This window comes from Amia ocellicauda, chromosome 6 (assembly GCF_036373705.1).
Source record: "Amia ocellicauda isolate fAmiCal2 chromosome 6, fAmiCal2.hap1, whole genome shotgun sequence".
NCBI classification, from domain to species: Eukaryota; Metazoa; Chordata; class Actinopteri; order Amiiformes; family Amiidae; genus Amia; species Amia ocellicauda.
This window is the reverse complement of record NC_089855.1, coordinates 35,208,673-35,214,696: the sequence shown is the minus strand read 5'-3', so window position 1 is coordinate 35,214,696 and position 6,024 is coordinate 35,208,673.

Below are 6,024 nucleotides of genomic sequence, written 5' to 3'. Positions count from 1 at the left end.
GGTCCTTTCCACAGGTCTCTGTGATTGGACATTGCGGTACGATAGCTGTACTGGTTGGGTGGATTATGTGAAAAGGAATTGTGGGAGTACTTAATGTAGTGTCACTCTTTGTGGTTAAGGCAACCAATCCAAGAAGTTAGTTTCGATTCCCTCTCTTCATCATATACTTGAGTAAAGGTAAACATGGAGTCTATGGTTATACAAATTATTTGAGATTAATGTTTTGCTCATAAATGACTAAAAGCCATGAATATGGAATGAGTTACATTAATGGCATATTTATTTGTTTGCTCTGAAATTAAAGTCAGAATTACAGTATATTTGACAATAGGAAACCTATAATTATAAACTATATTTTCAGGCAAGTCTGTCTAATATTTTGTTTATATAGGACAAGTCCTAATTATGAGGCAAAACAGTTTATTATTATTAATATTAGTTAGGGTTTTAGTTTATTACCAGTGTATTTACCTTACATACTAGAGGGTTGGATGATTCGATTTTCTTCACTGCAGCTCGGAGTATCTCTGTCACATTATGAGTCATTGGTCATTACTAATGCAACTATTTTTAATTATATTGTGTTTATGTAATTTGAGAGCTCTGCCTGGAGAGGTCTGACATAAATTGTAGATAAACCCACTCCAGAGTCTGTGCTACAAAGATACAGCAGTGTGTATCTCTACTCCAGATATGGGATAACCTCCAGGGCCTTAATCTGAGTTTGTCTTATTGACCTCATTATTTAAAATCCTCCTCCCTCTTTTAGCTTAGCAAAGTTTTTATCCAAGTTCTCTTCTAATTCCTTAGAGTTGCAAGTCTTATCTATAAAAAAAGGTAATGTTGAAAATACTGATGTGTATTTTCATATACATGACACTATGCATATTTTTAAAAAATAAACTTAAAAATAATCCATAATAGGATCACACATAACTGAGCCATCTCCATTATTTACAACTTTGCTAATGGGCTCATACAAACCAGCAAAGTTATGTGATTGTCTGATGACCAATCTTACCACATGTCACACTTACTTGTAAAAACTATCCATCAAAAACCCCAAACCGGCAGCAGATAGTTCCTCTTTTTCAATATTGGAGGGAACATGTCTGTGCTTTCTTCCACTCAAGCAGTAGAATGTATGGGTGTAGGATCAGGGAGGGTCTCAGCGAAGGGGTTCTAGTCATTAAAGGATTTTTTAAGCAAATTGTAAATGTTAAACTAAAGTGTTAAAAAATGGTTATTGAGAAATGTGTCAGTAAATAATACAATTTCCTGCCTTTGTGGACCTACCCATGAATCTTAAACAATATTGTATTATGTATGGGTGAAAAGTTACAGGCAAAATCTTGGTATAGTGGCTCTCAAAAGTATTCACCCCCCTTGGACTTTTCCACATTTCATTGTGTTACAATATGAAATCAGAATGAATTTAATCAGGAGTTTTTGCCACTGATCAACACAGAAAATGTCCATAATGTCAAAGTGAAAAATATAAACTGCAAATTTGGACAAGGGTTTCAACTTTTGCAGTTGCAACTGTAAAAACTCCATTCGATGTAACAATAAGATGTGCAATTGTAAGAGAAGAGGGATTCTTTGTAACAGCAAATGCTATAGAAGCACAATCTGTTGTAATAAGTAAGGAGGGTAGAGTAGCCAATAGAGCCTGCTTGTGAGCACTCCTGTACATGTTGAAAAGGGAGAATGCTATTCAAGTTAATGAACTAAAGCAGGGGTGGGGAACGTCTGGCCTCCGGGCCGTATAAGGCCCCTGAGGCTGTTTGCTCTGGCCCTAGAGTCCATTTGAATTTTTTTTTTTTTTCTGTGACATAAACTTTAACACTGGAAGCGCCTAGCTTATATAATACACAACTGTACAGCGTTTTAACTGCATAAACACGAAAATAAATAAGTTCTAAACACATTTACCTAGAATAGCCAAAATGGGGTTATTTTCACCGGTCATTAAAATACAAAATAACTCAAATATAACCCATAATCCTGCCTGCCTTTTACAATAGAGTCAGTCTGGCGCTCAAGTGGCGATCTCTACCTGTCTACAGTTTCTCATGTGCTTGAAAAACATACGCATTGTACAGCATTGCAGGTGTCTTCTTACACTGTAAAAAATTGAGAACAGTTTAGGTGTTTTATGATGTTTTACTGTAGTAAGATTGAGTGGATACAGTGCTTACCCCGCAAATAAATATGGATTGGAAACGGAGATTGAAGAGAGCTCGTTTTGGACATGCCGTGTATATGAACATGACTGATACTACAGGGGCATCAGTGATACTGGCAATGACAGAGCATTCGTGGGTTTGTGCCAGTGTTGTGAAAAGTTGTGAAAACATTGCAAGTGAAACGCCAGATCCAAATGGCACAGAGTGCTTTTAATCTACGGATCAATACGCGATTGCTACGCACATAGTACAGAGTGCAATAGCGCAGGCACATCGCATGCAAAATAATGATTCACGGACATTATCAGCGGAGGAGCATGTATTGCGATGCTATATATTTGTGAAGTAAAAGTGTTCACCTGGAGAGGGCTGTCAAAATGCAGTGTGAGGTACAAGCTCATGCAGGGAAAGTGCAGAAACATGTCCTGTGTGGACTGTAATGAGCTGTCAGGAATGCAGGCTAAATATATAGTAAATAGTTTATTGAAATACACAGATTTTATTCACTCTAGCTTTGTATGTTGAAAACAAAGTTTACACAGTGTTGAAAATGTTTACTTTAGTGTACAATTATGTTTTGAAAAATGCAATAGTTATTTTTGAACTATAAAATATTGCTGTTGAGCATTATTCCTATATTTATGTATACACTTGTTTTATTATCTTACTGTATGCCGTTTTTGAGCTGTTTGCTTATTGTAGGCTATATAGTTATTTATGTTTTGACTGCAGTGTGCGCGTTTAGAAAAAAGTGATTTGTTCTTGCATTAGAATGTAAGTTTCATCTGTATTAATGTTTTGATGTAGGTGTATTAATTAAGGTTGCGGCCCGTGAATACATTTGTGAACACTCGAATGGCCCTTGATAGGAAAAAGGTTCCCCACCCCTGCGCTAAAGGTTTGAAATGCATTGCAATTAATAATCAGATGACACTGTTGTATGGTAGATTATATTATTTGCATATTATGTTGTTTTAATTTACATAATATGCAGTTTTAGTTGACAAAACATATAATAATACACATAATTCGTGTGTTAATTGTACTCATACAAATAATTTTTGACTGACAATAAGCCTGTTTTTGTTGATCTTTAATTAGACTAATATGAAATTAACTAAAAGCCTTTATTTGTTGATATTAATTTAAGTTTATGGAGTGATGTCTTATTTCTGTTATTTAGTTCGCAGACTACAAAGTGGACAAGTCTTCAGGATAATGATGTGATGTTCGTGTGGTGTTTAATTTGCATTAGCCTATACAGTCCGATTTTTTCCTTTATTCTACATGTATCATTGCTATAAATAGCAATGATACATGTAGAATAAAGGATATATATATATATATATATATATATATATATATATATATATATATATATATATATATATATATATAAATAATTCACATGTAGCTGCGGTTTGGTGATCTATATTTGATCAGTTAGGTCTGTAGCCTATATGGAAATTATATGGAAGCCTACAAACGATAATGAGCAAACAGTTAGAAATAGTGTGATGGTTATGGTAACTATTTTCATTTTAATGACCATTTTCTGCATGATGACTGTAATTGCGGAGCAGTGCGATTGAGCGTACCTGATCTGGATTGCAACTGTGAGTGGTAAACGCACCTGACCTACCGCTGTTCAAATGTGCTCTCTGTCCACATCAGCCGGGAGATGCACAAATTTTCAGTTCTTGTTCCCTCCGCTCACCACAGTAGCAGCGGCCTTCTACTCCACTAGCACAGCTAGGAGTGGGGCCACAGATCAAACTGCCTTGTGTATTGTTGATTTAGTTCCTCCATGACACTGGGCTCTTTGAAGCTTGTTAGCTTTAGTTTTTTGTTTTATATGCGTAGAGTATATTGCTGTGAACAACATCCCAATCAGATCCCTTTCACTGAAGGGGCTCCTTCCCCAGCTTTAACATTATCTCTAGCTTCTCAATTTTTTCCTGGGCACTGGGACAATTGTTCCTTCGTTCCTTCCTCTTTGTACACCTTGAGCAACCACATTATACCATCTCAACTGCTGGCAGCGTGATTATAGCCTCAGTTTTGGTGGTTGGCATGCCAAAGGCCATCCTGATGCTCACATCAGCTGGCGCTGATAGTCACCTTACAGCAGCACACTGCTGAGTTTGCCGAATAGTTCAGTCTCTGTTACTGTTCCTTATTACTATGTACCAACTAATAGTGTTTATATATATATAGTAGCATTTGCTGGGTTTTCCAATGCGTGAGTTCAACTCACAATGGCAGATAGGACTCAAACACAGCTTTTTTTAATTACATACAGGCATGACCTATGGCAGTAGAGATCAGAGACTAACGAGAGCTAACTTTGACTTCCTACTAACCTCTATACCCACTCTGAACCCTATCTCACTGCCCAAACTATCCATAACCAGTTCCCGTTTTTATTAACCCTTTATTTATTTATTTATTTATTTATTTATTTATTTATTATTATTATTATTATTATTATTATTATTATTATTATTATGATTTTTTATTTCTTGTCAGAGGCCCTTATCCAGGCCGACTTACAACATAAGTGCAAAACAAAGTGCAAAAATACAGTTTGGTAAAGGCATCAATCATTACAAATTCAATTTACATAAAACAGAACAATTCAAAATATAATACATCCTGGACGGTAAAAGCTAAGTGCTGTCAAGATGTAGGGTCACAGTCAAGGGCTACGGGAAAGGGAGCAAGGAGGAAACAATCAAAAACGCAAGAAGCATAATAAAACTCTGTGAAGTGCTATCTAACGGGGATTAAAATGACTAATATTATAAGTACTGTCTATAAAGATATGTCTTGAGTAAGCACCGGAATGAGGTTAAGGACTCTGCTGTTTTGACTTCGGTGGGAAGGTCGTTCCACCATTTAGGGGCCAGGGATGAGAAGGAGCGGGCTCTGGAGGAAGGGGAGTGGAGAGGAGGTAGAGTTAGTCTACTGGCACTGGAGGAACGGTATGGGGAGACGAGGGACTGAAGGTACCTTGGTGCAGTGTGGTCAAGACAGCGGTAGGTGAGGGTCAATGTCTTGAACTGAATTCATGCCGGTATCGGGAACCAGTGGAGGGAGCAGAGGAGCGGATTAGCATGTGCAAAATGGGGCAGAGAGAATACCAGACGAGCCGCAGAGTTCTGGATGAGCTGGAGCGGGTGGGTAGTAGTTGCAGGCAGGCCGGCCAGGAGGGAGTTGCAGTAGTCCAGGCGGGAGAGGACCGGTAACTGGACGAGCAGCTGCGTCGATGAGGAAGGGACGGATTCAGCGTATGTTGCTCAGGAAGAATCTACAGGTGCATGTCAGTGTGGTGATGTGCTGGGTGTAGGCGAGTGCAGGATCGAGGGTGACTCATAGATTTTTAGCAGAAGAAGAAGGAGAGAGTGTCGTGGATTCCAAGGGGATCAAGATGGAGAGATCAGCAGAAGGTGAGGAAGAGTGGGGGGAAAACAGGAGATCCGATTTGGAGAGGTTGAGCTTGAGGTGGTGTGAGTGCATCCAGGCGGAGATAGCAGACAAGCAGGAAGAGATGCGAGAGGGGATGAGAGGGTCAGAAGAGGGAAAAGACAGGAAGATCTGGGCATTGTCAGCATAGAAGTGGTAGGAGAAACCATGGGATGGGATGAGGGGGCCCAGGCAGTGAGTGTAGAGAGAGAACAGGAGCGGACCCAGGACAGATCCTTGGGGAACGCCTGTGAGGAGAGGTTGGGGGGTGGATGAGGAACCTCGCCATGTCACTTGGTAGGACCGGTCGCTGAGGTAGGAGGACAACCAGATGAGAGCAGTCCCAGAGATTCCAAGGTCAGTGAGGCAG